Source organism: Notamacropus eugenii, chromosome 4 (genome assembly GCF_028372415.1).
Source record: "Notamacropus eugenii isolate mMacEug1 chromosome 4, mMacEug1.pri_v2, whole genome shotgun sequence".
Classification (NCBI taxonomy): domain Eukaryota; kingdom Metazoa; phylum Chordata; class Mammalia; order Diprotodontia; family Macropodidae; genus Notamacropus; species Notamacropus eugenii.
This window is the reverse complement of record NC_092875.1, coordinates 88348182-88362465: the sequence shown is the minus strand read 5'-3', so window position 1 is coordinate 88362465 and position 14284 is coordinate 88348182. Positions and strand designations below refer to the sequence as shown.

At 46.2% G+C, this 14284-nt stretch overlaps 1 long non-coding RNA gene across 1 annotated transcript; it reads right to left on the bottom strand.

The window, feature by feature from the left end:
* Positions 1 to 9328: 9328 nt before the first annotated feature.
* Positions 9329 to 13989, bottom strand: LOC140500329 (uncharacterized). Its single transcript, XR_011965696.1, has 2 exons — positions 11847 to 13989; positions 9329 to 10342 (listed from the first exon to the last, which is right to left on the bottom strand). It is a non-coding gene; the product is annotated as an uncharacterized lncRNA (long non-coding RNA).
* Between the last annotated feature and the right edge of the window lie 295 nt (positions 13990 to 14284).

Genomic DNA, 14284 nt, shown 5'->3' with positions numbered 1-14284 from the left:
GGGGCTCCAGGGAGGGCCACTCTAGGCTGCTCGGAGGACTCGCCTTCTTTATGGTCTGTGGGCTTGCTCACCGCGGCTTTCTGGCACCTGGGTACAGAGGCAGAGAAAAAAGGAAAGGGGGGCCAAGCTCTGTTTTACCCAGCCCAACGAAAGGGGAGGGCCCCTAGATTCTGGGGTTAGGATGCACTGGAGCAAAGAGGAGGAGGGTGTGCCTCTAAAAGGATGAAGGAAAGCTAAAGAAGGTAGGAGAAGGGGAGGGGGTCTAGGGGAAGTAGGGTGAGAGTCAGCAAGCTCAGAGCAAAGAGCCTGGACTGAGGAATCATGGATCTGCTGCTCGTTAGCCGTGTGACCTTAGTCAAGTCCTTTCCTCATCTCTTAGAGGCTCAGTATCTTCGTCTGTAAAATGGGCATGCGCATTCCTCCAAGGGCTACACACCGGGATTGTTGTACCTCGTAAACCTGATCTCGGGGCTGGCCCTGCTTGGAAGGGGTCTTGGGGAGACCGATCGCTGGAAGGAGCTCACCTGGGTGGGGAAACCTGGCTTCGGGGTCTCGCCTCTCTACGTGGCTTCCCAGGAGCAGTGGCCCGGGATCCGAGGGCTTGCCCTGAAGAAGCCCCGACCTAGGACCCCCAGACCCCGGGAGGGGACGGCGTCTGGGGGTTTGGGGGGAGGAAGAGGGGTGGGTGGGGGGCTCCCCCCTCCTCCGTGGTGTAAAGCCCTAGCTGCTCTGCATTGGTTAGGGCTTCTCGGGAAGGGGGTACGTCTGGAGAGTAGGGGTGGGGCCTGGGGCTAGGGACCCAGCCTTCGGGGATGGCAGGGATGGGAGGCAGATTGACTCATCCTTACCTTAAAGACCAGCAGCGAGGACCATTTCCCTATAACCTCAGGCCCTGGGGACTGGGGGCCTGCCGTGTTGTGTTACTGGGACCTGGCACTTAGAGAGTGGTGGGGAGCTCATAGCCCAGGGCATTATAGTTTACTAAGACTTTTCGCAGACCTTCGGCACTTAGATCTTTAGGACTACTTGGGGAGGACAGATAGACTGAGATATGAGCTATAACCATCTGCTCAAGGCTACCAGGAATTTTTAACCTGGGGTCCATGAACTTTTTAAATATTTTGGAAATTTTATTTTAATATAATCGGTTTCCTTTGTTATCCTACACATTTTTTAAATCAGTTAAAACATTATTCTAAGAATGTTTTTTAACCATACTGCCAGAGGGAACCATGACACCAAAAACATTAAGAACCAGATGTTAGGGGGGCAGTCGGCTGGCACAGTGGGATAGAGCACCAGCCCCGGAGTCAGGAGATTCTGAGTTCAAATTTGGCCTCAGACTAGCTATGTGACCCTGGCCAGCTCATTTAGTCCCATTGCTTCCCAGAAAACTCCCAAACAAACTAGTAACTAGAAAGTGGTAGAGTTAGGAATTGAACTAGGTTATTCTGATTCCCAAGTCCACACTTCTTTCCACCATCATGCTCTCAAACCTCCCAACTATTCTAACCAGACTGTACTGCCTGTATCTAACTATCTGCCCTTTTCCTACCATCCTAAGGGTGTGGAGATCAGGCAGTGGCAGTCGTACCCTCAATGGTGCCCAGGCTGTAGGTGAGCTGTCCTTTCCCTGTTGGCCTTGTCTCTTCTCTCTATGGATATCTCTCAGGAGCTTCTCTGCCCTACGTGTTCCATGCAGGGCTCTGTACTTCCTTACTAAAACCATAGGTGTCTCTACCAATTGGGAGAGTCCTTATGGATAAGTCCTTGCTGCCTCTTCTTTTCCCTTCAATCATCTCAGGATTATGGTGTTCTACATTTGAAAATTCTGACCTCTTCTTCAAGTGGTTTTGGATTGGGGGTTCCTACCAACTTTATCTTAACCCTCTTTGGAGGTGTGTGTGTATGTGTGTGTATGTGTTGGGGGTTATTGCTTTGGTTTGAACCTAGCCTTGCCTGCTTCCCATAGGAGACCTTTTCATAGGATTCTTCTTCCCCTACCTTTTGTTTCTTTTTAGGATCATCAGAATGTAACAGAAACACTCACAAGCCTTGCTTTATGATGTCTGATGATGATAAGGTTAAGAGAGGATATATGTATCATTTCTCTATGTTAGAAAACAAACAGTTTAACCTTGTTTAATCCCTTGGATTGTTCACTCATCTTTACTTGTTTGTGTTTCCCTTAATTCCTGTAGAAACTTCAAAGTTTCTATGCAGCTCAGTTCTTTACATCAGGAATGCTGGGAAGTTCTCTATTTTATTAAAAATCCATTTTCCCCTACTGTGAATATTCAACTTTTCTGGGTAAGTTATTCTTAGTTATAAGCTTATGTCCTTTGCTTTCTGAAGTATTGTATTCCAAGCTTTCCTCTCCTTCATAGTAGTAGCTGCTAAACCTGTGTGATTCTGATTGTGATTCCTTAGCACTTCAATTTTTTCTTTTGGGTTGCTTGCAGTATTTTTTACTTAATCTGGAAACTCTAGATTTTGGCTATGGTATTCCTGGAGGATTTTCATTTTGGAGTTTCCTTTATAAAGTAAGATTCTTTTTCTATTTTGTCCTCTGGTTCAAAGAGATCTAGGTAGTTTTATGATTTCTTCAGATCTGATATCTAATCTGTTTTTTGGGTCATGGTTTTCAGATAATCTGATGATTCTTAAATTATCTGTCCTTGATCTCTTTTTCAGGTCACTTGTTTTGCTATAAGATACTTTACATTATCTTCTGGGATTGTTTCAGTCTTTTGATTTTGTTTTAATATTTCTTGTTGTCTCTCATTAGTTTCTATTTAGTCCATTCTAATTTTCAGGGAGTTTGTTGCTTAGGCAAGTTTCTATACCTCTTGTAATAATTATTACAATTATTATTATTAATAATTAATAATTATTAATTAAGTAATTATTAATTCTCTCTCCAGTTCTTGCTTCCCCAGCTCTAATTTCTTTCCTAATTTTTTCCTCTAGGACTCTCATTTCATTGAAAAAACTGTTTTTTTAACTCTTTCTTCATCACTTCCAGGAATTCTAGTTGAATTTGTGCTCAGTCTATGTTTTTCTTTGAGGTTTTGCTTGTAGATGTTTTGGAGTCATTCTCTAATACTGGTTTCTGCTTTTGGAGTACTGTTAAAATAATAGATTTTATGGATGTATTCTTTTTTTGGCTTGCTCATTCTTCCAACCTTCTTCCTGACTTCAGACTTGATATTAGGGCCAGGTTCAATGTACTTCTGGGAGGAATGTCTAAGCTGATCCTGCTGCTACTTTCTTGGGGTGTGGAGTATTATATTATTCCAGGCTTTCAGGGATAGATCAGACTGGGGACCTACAAACTTTCTAAGCTCCCAATGTGGTATGACCCCTGGCAAAGTCTGATTGCTGCCCTCACAATCTTAGCTCTCCAAATTCTTGACTTAGGTTTGGATCTAAGCAGTATACCTATGGGCTTGCCCCCATTTGGAGTCTAGTTAGATTGCTGCTGGACTCAGCCACTATCAGTCAGCTGGAAAGCTCTGTTTGTTAAGAATATTGATTATGTAGATTCCTTTTTGTTCAGAATTCCTTTTTGTTCAGAATATAGATTCCTCCGATCTGGAATTCCTGCTCTGGTTATTCCTCTAAAGGCTTCAGTCTGGTCTGGAAGCTGGAACTGAGACTGTTCTGCTCCTGGGTTCCACGCTGTACAGCTGCTGCTTACTTCTGACCTTGCTTCTTGCCAAAAGCTGTTCCCTGCCCTAGAGCACCATCCCTAGGCACAGGTCCCCATCCTGGATCTGTGATTGGAAACTGAATGATTAGCAACAGAGTTGCAAGTTGCACCTGTTCCTATAGCCTCCATAATTTTAGGCCCCTTTCTACTTGATCTGGGCACCTGGTTGGTAACAATGGATAGAGCACTGGACCTGGTGTTAAGTAGACCTAAGTTCAAATGTGACCTCAGACACTTATTAGCTGTGTGACCCCGAGCATGTCAACCTCATCTGACTCAGTTTCCTAATCTGTAAAATGAGATGGAAAAGCAAATCACTCCCTCTTATGCTGTGATCCCTTTCTCTCATGATGAATCTTTCCCAGAATCTCTGTTTTGAAGAAGGGCCCCGAGCCAACCTTCCTTCATTCCTCTCCAAGTTCTGCTTCTGACTTTTTGGACTTGACCGTAAGTCTCCTGTGTGGCTACCTTCTGCTTTCTCTGCCTTGCCTTTCAGCTCCCATTTATGTGTTTGTCTTCCCCCATTAGAATGAAAGCTACTTGAGGGTAGAAACTTTTTCTTTGTATTCCCAGCACTTAGTACAGCGCCTGGCACTTAGTAAGCATTTAATAAATGCTTGTTGACTATTGTTGGATATATAGTTGGACAGGCATCCTAGTAAGTTAATCAAACAGTACATAGAGATATCTATCTCTATCTCTATATCTTTTTAGTCATGCCATTGGACAGTAGGCTAGACTATATGGCATTTGGGAAATTGTAAAGTACTTTCAGTGATACCAAACTACCCCTTGATACAAATCCCATCTTTTCTTTTTTAACTATGATTTTTTGGGTAATAATATGTAGCAATGAGTCCTGATACCTCATTATTTCTGAAGAATCAGAATTGTGGAGAATGTAAAGATATATTGTGGAAGAAAGTAGGCTGCAGAAAGTTACCAATGATGATTGTTTGCAAGGAGTGTTGCAAAAGATATCTAGGAAATCACGGTAGGATTTTTGTGGAGGCATTATGAGAAAAGAAGCTGAGTTGGTCTTGTAGAGTGAAGGATAAAAGATAAGAGATGAACAGCCTGAGCACTATACTCGTACCCACAGAATGTTCATATCTAGAGGGAGGCCTCTAATGCACTGGAAAGATTCATGGGAGGACACAGACAAGAACTACACAGGATTAGAAGGTAGAGATAAGTGGCGATCCCTACTATTGGAGGGAGTGTTCATATCAGCAAGAGCAAAATCATTTCTATTTTGGAAGAAAAGATCCATTTCTTCCAAATATATCTTCTGGGTGAAGCAGTATGGCTGTGAATTACATTATACCACAGTCTGAATAATCAAAATTTCTGGTCATTCAAAAAGGAATAGAAAGACCTAAGTCTCACTCCATTTTAACCACCCTGGTCCTTAGACTCCACCAGCCCCTGCCTTGACTGTCAAGCAGGGCTAGCAGCTGGGCATTTGCTCTCCTACTCTGTGTGCAACAGATCCTTCTTACCACTTTCTACCTCTTTCTTATGGATTAATAATCAGATCCACATTACTTGTGGTGCTGTGAAGAGCATGGCAGTCTTCTGGTAGGCTGTAATGGTGGTACAGTTGATAGTGAGTTAGACCTGGAGTCAAGAAGACCTGAGTTCAAATCCAGCCTCAGATTCTAGCTATGTGACCCTGGGCAAGTCACTCAACCTCTGTCTGCCTCAGTTTTCTCAACTGTAAAGTGAGGTTAATAATAGCACCTACCTCTCAGGGTTGTTGGAAGGATCAAATGAGATATTATTTGTAAAGTGTTTGGCAAACTTTCAAGGGCTCTATAAGTTCTAGTTATTATTATTATTGTTATTACCTCATGAAATCCCTATATTTCTGAGATGTAACCTGCCTAGGCTGAAGCTCTTTTCTGTGACTATCATTCCCTGCCCCCTCTTTCCCATGCCTCCAGTGTCCCCTGCCCTACTCTTCCCTGTTTCTTATTGTTTGGTTATTTCAGTCTTGTATGACTCTTCATGACCCCATTTGGGGTTTTCTTGGTAAAGATACTGGAATGGTTTGCCATTTCCTTCTCCAGCTCATTTTACAGATGAGAAAACTGAGGCCAACAGGTTATTAAGTGACTTTCCCAGGGTCACACAGCTGGCTAAGGTACTGGAGTGGTTTGCTAGTTCCTTCTCCAGCTCATTTTACAGATGAGGAAACTGAGGCCAACAGGGTTATTAAGTGGCTTGACCAGGGTCACACAGCTGGCAGAGATATTGGAGCGGTTTGTTGTTTCCTTCTCCAGCTCATTTTACAGATGAGGAAACTGACTAGAAGCAGAGAGGGGAGATCAAGGATGGGAGGGGGCCAAAACAAGATACAATTTTAACACACTTGGTGTAACACTAATCAAGGCAGCACACCTGAGTTCTACTGTGAATGATTTTAAGAGTCTAATCGAATAGTATAATGAACTCTGTATTCAGCAATAAACTAAACATTGTTCAATAAAGTAAGGCATAACAATCCTAGCAACATCCTTAAGCAAAACATATCAACCAATACATATATGTATCTCATAACACTCAGTATGTCAGGATACATACCATATGTCATTGCGTCCACAGAGTCAGGGGGTCCCAGGCTAGGATCTTCCCTAGCATGATGCATCCTTAAGGGGTAGCAGAAAATACCACACCATCCACCCCTAGGTCACTGTAAAAACAATCTCCTTAATCAATACACAGTGTCCAAGCAAAGCCCTCTCTCACTTGACGCAGGCTCCTCCTCCATGGACTGACTGCTCCCAGCTTTTGCCTGGGTTCACACTCAGTCAGCTCTCTGCTCCTGCTCCTTAGCTCAGCTCACGGGACTGTTCTGCTCCAGACTCTTGCTGCTGCCGCCTGAGGGCAGGCTCCAGGGGCTCCTGCGCCATAACAAAGCTTAACAGAGGTATAACAATATTTATACACATTACCAGCACCATCATCTCAATTCACTCTTAAAGACCAACAGACAGGTCTTCTGTCTGAGAAATTAACACAGACCAACAGACAAGACTTCTGACATCACAAACATTCTTTTTGTTAGGTCTCCCCACAAGCAAGTTTCCCTAGACTGCCCCTACTTGTTTCTCTCAGCTCTGCTTCTCTCCGTATTCAATACAATATATATATGGTTTCCAATCAAAGACTCTTGATTCAAACAAAGACAAGACTCAGTCAGAGGGACTTGATTGGCTAAAACTCAATCCAAAAAAACAGCAAAACATCCTACTTTGCTTGCAGATACACTTGGTCAGGTTGAGGAGCAAAATCTCATATTCTCAGAAGTCTATGAGAATCTGTAGCAGTCCTTTTACCTGTTGAGGAGTAAAATATATGCATCCCCCTGTCCCAAACCAATTATATGTGTTTTCATTTCCTCCAGGAACTACATAAGCCACCTCCATTTTCACCCACAGGTTGCAGGTTAGGCCCCAAGGGAACAGTTAACCTTAGGTTTACGGATAATAGGTGGGTCTTCACTCCTAAACTATAGCTTAAGACCTCCTACAATGTGTTTACCTTTATTCATTAACCAGTAGGCACAATTAGATTGAAGCAAAAGACTTTTCTAAGATTCTGTAGTAAGAAGACTAGGTACAAAACATTCCTCCCATGAGCCTGAGGGTCTTTTCCCCACAAATGCATAAAACACCACAATGGAAAAATTCTGCACTGGTGGTACTGAAGCCCACAGGTGCCAATACAGCTCATAGCTCTGATAAGGACCCCTGTGCCCTTTCCCTTCTCATAGTGTCTTCATCCAGCTTTCTGTTGCCCTCCCCCTCCTCTTCTCCAAGGTCTCTGCTAGGCAGGTCACTCAACTGGACTCCTTTGGCTTAAGCAAGATATAGTTGGTTCAGCTTCATGAATACTCAAGGCGTCTGTGGACCCAAAATTAAGGATCCCTGTTTTTAAAGAGATGAAATATTTGCTTTGGACTGAATCTGGGGGTTTGGGGAGAGAATTCAGAACAGTTGGCAAAATAGAAGAGTGGGACTAAACTATTATAAGAGTTGCAATTCAGGATTTATATACCCTTAAATATAAAATCATGAGCTATTAAGAACAGCAGGATAGGAAAGGAACAAAGCACACAGGAGTTTTCAGTTTCTGTTTTTACTGGTCAAAGCCATCTGCCCCAGCTCCCTTTGTAACCATGGAGACAGAGGAAATGAAATTACCTCCAGGGGAATGAAGCTACCCCCAAAAGGGAAAGAACTGTCAGACACAATTTAGGGAAGGGGAGCCAGTTGCATAAGCAGTACAACGTCCTTTAGTTCAGTAGATGGCATAACGTAGTCTGCCTAGCAACAAAGTACCACCTACGTACTTAGAAGGGGGTGGGGGAGAGAGGAAGGGATAGGGAAAGGCATGGGGGTGAATCAGGGAGAGAATGGGATGGAGGAGAGTACTTTCTTGGGATCAGGTAGCCACAGCCTTGTCTCTACCTCCTGGACTTCTGGGTTGGGGAATTGGAAGCTGGTGCTGGCTTGGCAGAGGATGGAAGGGGCATCCCCACCTTCATCACCATATGATTATTTAGAGATTCAGGGGAGGAGCCCAGAGCTTGCAATGGGTCAGTAGGATGGAGAAAGGCCAGAGGAAGCACAATTATGGGGACATGGTGTTAGCAAGACCTGGGGGAGGTAGGAGCAGAAAGAATTGATTATTCTGATTCAATCCAAGGACCCTTTACTGGAGCCCCTGCAGTTCTGGATAGGGCCCAGACATTTGTGGTCTGAATAAATGAAAGTCATTTATTAAATGCCTACTATATGACAACCGCTGTGCCAAATGCTGAGGAAACAAATATGAAAATAGGACAGTTCCCCAGCCGTCAGATAACTTATATGATGTGGCAGGGGCTACCACTCAGCTGCTTGAGTCTCAGATGGGACAAAGCCTGAGGGAAGATAGGGTACAGGGTTAGTGTCAGGCCTAGAGGCCTAAGGGCTAGCCAAGTCTTACCTTACCTATCGCAGGTCTTCGGCTGGCCAAACCGGATAAACGTATGAGAGAAGAGACTTTCCAGAGTCGAACAAGGGTTAAGCTTTATTCAGGGTCTTGGTTACATGTGCAGGGGAATTCTTCCTTAGGAGAGAGAAATCTCCCAAGGAGGCAAAGATCTTACAGTAAGAGAATGAAAGCAGAAGTGGAAGTGGGAGAGAGGGGAGAGGGAAGAAAGAAGAGAGGAAGAGGGAAGGAAGAGGGGCCTTCTGTCCTCTAAGGGCCCCTCAGCGTTAAGAGCGCCTTCAGGCTTTCCTGACCCTACTTAAGCTCTCCTGCCGCATAGTTTGCACCTGAATACCGTGCCTGTTAGATAACAATAGGTGTGCTCAGACCTGGGCCAATCTTGAGGGCGGGGATGCTCTCTCCCAGCACTTTTCCCACGGGAAGAGGCGGAAATGCACGAGATAGCTCGGTCTCACACCTCAATTCCCTGCTGTTCCCTGGGGGGCCTCATGAGAACTCTAAGGTTTAGAAGTCCTCACCTTTACCTGCCCGACACTGTCCACATGGAACTGAGCTTACATCCCCAACAGGTTAGAAGCCAAGAAAGGGGACATCTGGCTTCCCATAGAATGTATGGGGTGGAGGACACAATGGGGCCTAAATATAAAAGCAGAACTTTGAGGGGGCAGAGGCTAGGGGCTGGTACATGCAGTCCTTCATGTAGGGCATCAGATCAAAATGGGGGGGGGGGTAAGAGAGTGAAGGAGTCTGGGGAAGGGAGGAGAAGACTGACAGACAAGTAAGAAGCAAAAAAAAAATACAGAAAAGGCAGGAAAGAGAGAGAGGGAGAGAGAGAAAGAAAGACAGAGAGAAGAGACTAGAGAGCACTAAGGAGGTAGATGAGGCATTTCAGACAAATTTAATCACTCCCTCTCTCTCAGCCAACCCCCAACCCCCATTTGGACCAAGAGAAATCAGGAAAAAGCCCAGAGAAGTAAAGAGTGGGGTTGGAAGGTGGATATGGATTTCCTAGCTGAACTGCAAAGTAATCGAGGGTGGGCTGCTAGAGCTAGGGGAGTAGGGGCAATTCCTTCTTGGGGGGGAAGAGAAGGTCAGGGAAGGCCAGGCATGCATGACCAGGACCTGGTGCAGCTTGGACATGGCTTGGCTACATTTGGGGAGGAGAAAGGGAGAGGACAGAAGCTCAGGAACTTTTATTAGGGGATCTCTTGGTGTGTTCTTCTTTCAGTAAGCTGGGAGCAGGACCCAGATGCCTGGGTCCCCAAGTGGCCTGGGTTTGGGAGATCAGGGTCATTGTATTCCAGAGGGAGATGTTCCTCATGGGAACAAGCATCCTGTTGGGAGATGAACAAACTAGAACAGGGCGAGGTTGGCTATGTCCCTGCTAGACAACAGCTCTTCAGTGAGGTCGAAGCAATGACTCCACTTATACACCAAGTGGGGCAGGACAGTTTCTGGCCCTGTTGGACAATGTTTCCGAAGGCTCCTGGAAGAGGTTCAGACAGGGTCTCTGCTTATATCACACACTAGGCTGGAAACAGCAGAGACTTCTGGGCTTTCTTCTCCTCTGGGTCCCCTCAATCCAGGTGTTCCAGCTACTGTTGCTTTTGTCCCAGCTGCCTTTAACATCTGGGTGAAACAAGAAAGAGAGAGGCATGGCAATAGGGGCAGAGAAAGAAATTAAGATTTTTGATAGAGAAGAATGGGAATGGAATAGAGGGAAAGAAGAGGCAATGGGAGAGGAAGAAGTCAAGAGAGCAGGGAAAGGAGGAGCTGTTGGTACCCAGTCTTCCCCCAGTCCCAGGCATTCCAGACTCCTAGGGCCTTCCTCCCCACTCTCAGTCCATGGTCCCCAGCCCTCAGCAATACTCTCCATCCAGGTTCCCCTGAGGTACCATCTCTCCTTCTCTTTGCCCTTTTCTGCCTTTGGCCAAGGGTGTCTGAGTGGTGGCACCCACACACACTGTAGATGATGGGATCCAGGTAACTACTGACATAGGTGAGGGCAGTGAGGGCATGTGTGACCTGGGCCTGCGTAGCTGGGGTCAGGTGGTCAAAAGGCTCAGGCCAGTAAAGGGTCACTACCTGCCAGGCCCAGAAGGGGAGGTAGCAGGCCCAGGAGACCAGCACAGCTGCTCCTGTCAAGGCAAAGAGGTGAAGACTGCCCCTGCAAAGAGCCCTGCCATGCCTTCTCAGGCTCCTCCCACTATGACCCACCAGCTGGACCAGCTGCCCATACATGATAGCCAGAGCCAGGCCTGGCCCCAGAAGGCCAGCCCCTGCTAGTCCTGTAAGTTAGGCCCAGGCCTGGGCCTCACTCCAGCCTGACCCACAGAGCCATTGTCCTCCACTCCACTCCTCTTGTCAGGCCATTAGTGCCATGGGCAGGGCTAGGAGGCCTGACACTGCCCAAGCAGCAGCAGTGGCAGCAGGGCCATGCCAGGTGGGAGTTGGGGATAATGGGTAGGCCACAGCTTGGTAGCAGCAGGCACCAAGGCCAGCCAGCAGGAAAATGGCAGCATGCATGGCAAAGAGGTCCAATGCCAGGACAAGACGACAGCCAGTGAATCCAAAAGCCCAGTCACCTGTCAGAGCATTGTGGACCACAAATGGGCAGAGACCAAGTAGAGGAGGTCAGCCCCAGCCAGCTGGGCCAGGTGTGGGACCAAGGCCTGCCCTCTAGGCCTGCTTGCCCCATACACAGGGCATAAAAATTTCCAGCAGCACCCCCCAGGCCCAGTAGGGCCAGACAGCCTCCCACAATGGCTGAGGAAAGGCCCTCAGACACTGGAGCTGGGGGCAGTGTTGGGGACATGGCTAGCTATTGCGCAGATTCTATTAGAACTGAGAACCCCCTGATAATTACTTGTTCTGTCTTTACCTATCTTCTGTCCTGTTCGCAACTCACACTAAAACTCACTTTCCTTTGATCCACTCTGTCTCTTACTATTTTCCCTATCTCTTATACTGTCTCTCATTTCAATATATCTTTTACTGTCTCTAACTTTTATCTCTTGCTGTCTCTGACCGTCTTTCCCTATTTGTCACTCTCTCCCTTTCTTCCAATCTAAACTGCCTTTCTGTCTGTCACTATTTCTGTCTCTCTGTTTCTGTCTCCTACCCCCTATCTTACCTTTGCTGTCTTTCTCCCTCCGTGTGTCTTTCCTACTCTCTGACTGTCTCATGGTCTTGTTTTCCTGCTCCTGGGGTGACCCAGACCAGTGGGTTCTGGCTCTCTCTGCTGGGGCCTTTCTCTCAAGGGCCTTGGTCTCATGGGAGTACAGCAGTCTGTGTTTCTGATCTGCTTCTGTGTCCAAAGCTGGGCTGGATATGAGTGATAGGAGAGAGATGGGGTTGTTCTGGGTCTGGATGCAAGTCATGTTGGTGATGTTGGTGGAGGTGGGTGCTGCGGACTGAGTTGAAGTCAGTTTGGCCTGGAAGAAGTCTGACATTTCTACTCCCTTCCTCCCTACTCCCCAGTCTCCAAGGGGAAGGGAAAGATAGGGGTCTGGACTTCTGGTTTCCAAAGGGAGGATGGAGACTTGGTGGGGAGGGGTCCACCATGGAAGAGGTCTGGACTCCTGTGGTCCTGACTATAGCCCACTCCCAGTAAAATCCAGAGTACCTGCATTCCTTGGGGAGTCAAGAGTAACATCTGCCTGCCAGGTCCCTGGTTTGCTTGGGACTCAAACCCAGACTGGTGGAGAAATCCATAGAGGGCATGGAGGGTGAGGGGGAGGCAGGTGGGAAGCCGACATGAAGACTTCTGCTCTGCCATGTGTACCCAGATACACAATGCCTTCCCCTCTTTTATTCACAGTCGCATACAGTTTATCACAGACACTGTGGCAGACTCTCATTTACTCTCAGATTCATACATAACAACATATACATATTTCACATATATTCATTTGAACAAGGCCTGTCTCTCCTTCTTTCCTCTCCTTCCCTCATTCTCTTTTCCTCCGCCCTCAATCTGTCTCTCCCCTTTTCCCTTCCCTCTCAATCTTTCTCTGTGTCTGTCTGTCTGTCTGTCTGTCCTTCTCTCTCCCTGAGATCATTTAATTTTATCCCCTTTTTCACAGCAAAGGAAAATGAAGCCCACAGGGGCAATTATCTTAAGGTCCAAGAGTGAGTTAATGGCAGAGCCAGGACTGGAACCCAGGTGTATTGACTCCCTCTCTCGGCCTTTCCCCATGGCACCAGAAAGCTTCTTTTTTAGGATTGAGCCCTGGACAGTGCAGCACTGACCATTAGCAGGAAGTCTCTGGTGGGCATGGCAAGGAGTTTGTTGTATAAGTGTGCTAAGCTGTCATAGCAGGGTGAGTGGAGAGGGAGAAACTCTTGCCCAAATGAAAAGGGAGGTAGATAGAGCTGACCTTCGATCTCACCAAACCTCCACTACTATCCTCATCCCTGACCTGGCCTGGTAGCTCCCTTTCTTCTTCTGGAAGGGTTCTCCCAAGTGTTCCAGCCTCACTCAATCCCATAATTTTTTTTTTTTGAGGCAATCAGGGTTAAGTGATTTGCCCAGGGTCACACAGCTGTTTTGAACTCAAGTCCTTCTGATAACAGGGCTGGTACCTATTCACTAAGCCACCTAGCTGCTACAGAAAATGAAACTCTGACCCTCAACACCATTTTAATTTCAAGCCTGTGGCCCTCTACCCCCATGCACCAAGGAGCTCCTGCCCTGACCCCAGAGTTTTATTCTGTGAAATCGCGTTAGGTATGGCTCATGTCTAAGTTTTTCCAAAAGTGGGTGTCAGGTTCCCCAACTCCTGCACAGGCAGTCAATGTACAATATAGGGGAGTCTTCATTTCACCTACTACAGGATCTACCTAAGAAACAGAAGACTCAAAGGAGCTTATGAATAAATACAGAAACATGAACTCATTAGACTTCCTTCTCCACCAAAAATGTCAAGACACTTTGGCAGATGGTCAGACACTTCCCATTTACCTCTGACATTCATTAGTCAAGCAGCTCATAGTAACTGCAGAGTTGAAACCTCACCCTTCCCTTTCCTAACCATGGCATGACTTTAGTCCTTCAGCTACAGGATCTCTTCTGTGAAAGATCCTTTTCTTTTTTCAATAGGCAAAAGCTTAAGGAAATCATCTCTCTAGGAGACCAGTGTCTGACTCTCACATTTAGCAGCTCTCTTGGAAACTCTAGACTGGGGTGGGGAACCTGTGGCCCTCTAGGCCTTGAAATTCGGCCCTTTGACCAAATCCAGACTTCACAGAACAAATCCTCTTAATAGAAAGATTTTTTCTGTAAAACTTGGACTCAGTCAAAAGATCTAGAGGCCAAAGATTAGATCATGCTCAGAAATTTTAATCTCTGATCTTTGCTCAAGAACAGCCGACCTCAAGTTCTTGGCTACCTTCTGCCTTTCCATCCAATAGACTGCTTACTATGTGCTTCCCTTGCCAGTCACCATTTTCTTCTGGATGTAAGGAGAAAACAGAGAAAAATCTTTCCCCTGCCTTGCTGCACACTACTCTAAAAGTCCAATAAATAGGAAACATGAGAAATTTAAAGGTGGAACCATTTAGCAGCTGGAG